The sequence below is a fragment of the Furipterus horrens genome, unplaced genomic scaffold, assembly GCF_987537825.1.
Source record: "Furipterus horrens unplaced genomic scaffold, mFurHor1.1.pri manual_scaffold_5, whole genome shotgun sequence".
Taxonomy (NCBI): Eukaryota; Metazoa; Chordata; class Mammalia; order Chiroptera; family Furipteridae; genus Furipterus; species Furipterus horrens.
In genome coordinates this window covers 32,460,335-32,464,270 of record NW_028327175.1, presented here as the reverse complement: position 1 = coordinate 32,464,270, position 3,936 = coordinate 32,460,335, and the positions used below count along the sequence as shown (strand labels likewise).

General features: G+C 40.2%; 1 pseudogene; it reads right to left on the bottom strand.

Moving 5' to 3' along the window:
• Positions 1–2,760: 2,760 nt before the first annotated feature.
• LOC150008340 (cytochrome c oxidase subunit 6B1 pseudogene) lies at positions 2,761–3,021 on the bottom strand (annotated as a pseudogene).
• Positions 3,022–3,936: the final 915 nt, after the last annotated feature.

The window sequence follows — 3,936 nt, the reverse complement described above, 5'->3', positions numbered from 1 at the left end:
GTTCAGGCCTTCAGTGGATTGGATGGAGTCTACCCATATCATGGGGGAAGACAACCTACTTGACTTTGTCTATCAATTCAAATGTTAATCTCATTACAAAGTACTGTCACAGACACACCCAGAGCAATGGTTTATTAATGCCTGGGTGTGTATGGCCCAGTCAACTTGACACATTAAATCTACCATCACAGCGGGCAGAATGAGATATAAGAGCAATCATGCAAGGACTCATTGCTGCTGGAAAATTCCTCCACCCCTGCACATATGTGGCCCAGCCAGAGGTCTATGCAAGGGTCTGAGAGGGAGAAAGGAGGACCCACCCTTGTAGTTGAGACAGAAGCCCGTGTGGAGAAAGAATGGTGAATAGTCTAGAAATCCATAAGTGAAGACATTGGCCATTTTGTGGCTTAGGGACTTAATCTAAGGAAGCAAGGAAGGGAAGGAAGGGGGTATACAGGGGATGGGTTTAGTAAAGGAACTAGTATAAATGACCCATGAACATGGACAACAGGGTGGGGATTGACTGTGGGAGAAGGAGTAGGCTGGGTGAGGGGCAGCAATGAGGGAAAAAGTGGAACAATTATAATAGAAAAACAATAAAAATAAAATTTAAAAAACATAATTTAAAAAAGTCTCTCTTGATGAATAGATACATGCTCCCTTCTCTCAGACAATGGGAAGTCATAGTATATATATATATATATATTTTGGCAGGATTGCCAGGAAATGTAGAATTAAATAATTGTAACCAAATTACAACATATATTTTTAATAATAATCTTTCTTTTTGTATTTTAGTCATTTTTAATTTTTAATTAAACATCTTACTATGCATTTCTCTCTCTGTCTCTTTACATATACTATCACATTTTTTAAGAAAATAGGGAGATGGATTATAAAAACTCAATATTTTTATGTATATCGGCAAGAAATCTGTGTTTTTGTTTACATGCTTATCTGTGTCTTCATGAGACAACTTGGAACGGCACGAGTCAGAGCTGGGGGTTGCCCTGGGTTCACAATCTTCCTACCTGAGCTGCGGTTTCTTCTTGTGTGAGGTCATGGATATAAAGTTACCAGGACTCAGAGGATATTTAATAAAGAATCCAAACATCAAGCACCCTCCCTACCATCATCTTTGTTCTTTATTAAACATAAATGTATTTTACATGTTTTTCATATGTTCTGGTCAAATTTTCCAAGCTCTCCTTTTGCGTCCTTCTGAACAACCCAGTAACACGGTTTCTGTTTTTGCAGAACAAAGGCATTGAGGAGGCCCACAGGGTTCAGAACATTCTCAACATTGTGGGACAGCTGGAGTATTGGAGGCTGCTGGAGCCAGAGCCTACAAGAGGGGACTGCATTGCACTGGGGGCCTGGGTCCTCAAGCTGCTCTGCATTGACCCTCAGCCTTGTGAGCTTGGGCAAGTCCCCTGACATTGTGACATCTATTTGTCCTCATCTGTAAGTGAGGGGTTTGGAGGAAATTCTCCTCTGTGCTCTTTACACCTTTAGCATAATTTAAAATTCAATGACATTCGAGCAAAGAAGAAAGAAACTGAAAATCAGGAAACTTAATGGCAAAAGAAATTTATGTAGACATTCTGATTTAAGAAATTCACTCAACGTTGGTGGCAAAAGCTATAAAACCAAAGCGAGCATCATTTTTTGGCAGGTGTATCCATCTGCCGGGCTCACCCATCCGTGGAGAACGCCCCTGTGCCTGGAGACACCAGGGTGCCCACGGATCAGAACATTCCCCCCTCCACCACTCAGCTTTGGCCTGTCATCGGAACAGCACATCTTTGCTTAAAATTCTGACAGCTCTCAAAATGCAAATATCCCTGGGGTAAGATTGTGGCATCTTAGCAAAAATGAGCAATCTATTAAGTTTAATAAAGACCAATGTAAAGGTGAGGGTGGAGGTGGAACATGGGCATAAGGGCCCTATCTCCTGACAAAGGAGAGTGACGAGAGTGGGACTGGGGAGCACAGAGGAGCAAATCCCACCTCTTCCACCCACTGCAATGCATTACAAGGAAGAAATGCTGCCCACCATCAGATCTTGCTAGTCTCACAGGTACAAAGCAACAGTTTTAAAATAAATTGTGTTTTTCTTCAACGAATGTGTGATCCTTGCATGCCTAAATATTTTGTCAATTCACTTGGCAACAAATGGTTGCATATTAAGCCAATTTGTTCCTCTTCTTGAAAATAAATTCTGGATTCAGACCATTAGAGCTGCTCTTGAGAAAATATGATAATTGAGGTTTCTGCTAGTGAAAAAAAATTCTCCTACTAAACATTAAGACATGAATTGTAGAAAACACTGCTTTATTTTCATATCAGATGTCTGGTATTTATATTCATGTTTTTCTGTGCAAGCATTTTTTATTTTAAAAAGTGATAAAACAAGGACTCAAGCATTCATATCATTAATTCCTTGGTATGAAAAAGCAGACATATGAAGAGCAAGCTGAAAATAACAAAATCATATGATTATTCCAAATTAGAGAGATTTAAAGATGCAATATTCTTCCACAGAGCTTTCTGAGAATGGGAATTCATTTTCTATCTTAAGAGATATTTGTGTTTTTTGAATACCTAATTTTTTAAATAAGGTTTTCTTTTCACTTTTCCAACAAGTATTTATTATTACTTAAGCCATGACTCAGAATCACAGGGTGGGATGTACCCAGGTCCCCCTTTGCCTCCCTAGGAGAAGAATGGAAGACAGAGGACTGATGGGATGCAGTCAGCTTAGATATTCCCAGGAAATGTGCCTCCTGCCCAATGGTCATCCCAGGTCAACACCCAGGATATGCAGCAAAGGGAGTTGCACACATGTTGGGACCATTCTCACATGGAAACATCACCACCCTTAGTGGTCATTGCCTTGTCACAGAAGTGAAAGTCCACGTAGTTTAGCCAACAGTTCCTGGTCTGGGTCTGGTTTGGGAAGTGGCTATCAAAAGGGGCAGTCTGGCAGTTCTTGATTTTGGTCTTGAAGTCTTCTGCCATGTTGCTGACTTCTAAGGATGCTCCTGAAACTTCATGCAGCTCAATGTGACACTCAGCAAAGCCCTAAACAAGTCTTAGCTTGACTTGAAATTTCCAAGGACAGGTTAGCCACAGGGATGCTTACAGATCTAAGTAGACAATTTTACCAAAGACTTAAGAGGGAGATGATTTTGCCCAGTCTGTGTCTCCTGTGTGTGCCTGTGCATATGCATGTGTATTTAGTATCACAGTAATGTCTAACACCCTACAGTAAGATCAAAGATAGAGACTTACTACATGCCTTTTGAGAAACATCCAAAGAAACACCTACTCTACATTTTCTTCAGGAAAGTCTCTAATGTGAGGGGAAAAAAATTGTGTACTTGGGAACCTGTCAAAGCAGATTGTCACCGTGCAGCAGTGACTTGTTAGCTATAGGAAGTCATGAAATTATGTTATCCCTCTTCACCGACTGTCCTAAAATATAGCATGATGGCCCCTAACAGAGAACATGGGAAGGTTAATGATTCCATGCAACAGGAGAAGTTTAGGATAAATCGGGACAACCTGAATCCCATTAGGCAGTCAGTCTCCTAGAGGGCTTTGAGGGGATGTGAGAAAAGACAGTATATTTTTTAAAGTGTATTTTTTGAATTCATTGGGGGTGACAATAAATTCAGCTCAATAAAATTATATAGGTTTCAGGTTAACTATTCCATGATACATCATCTGCATTGTATAGTATGTTCACCATCCCAAGTCAAGTCTCCTCTTAGCACCATTTATTCACCGTTTATCATCTTCTACCTTTGAGACAATACATTTTTTTTTTTTTAGCTGCCAGCTTGATATCTGGATCTACCTTCTCCAAGTAGGAGGAGAAAGAAGATAAGAGCCACCTGGAGCCAAGAGGAGAAATAACACTCAAACTTTGAA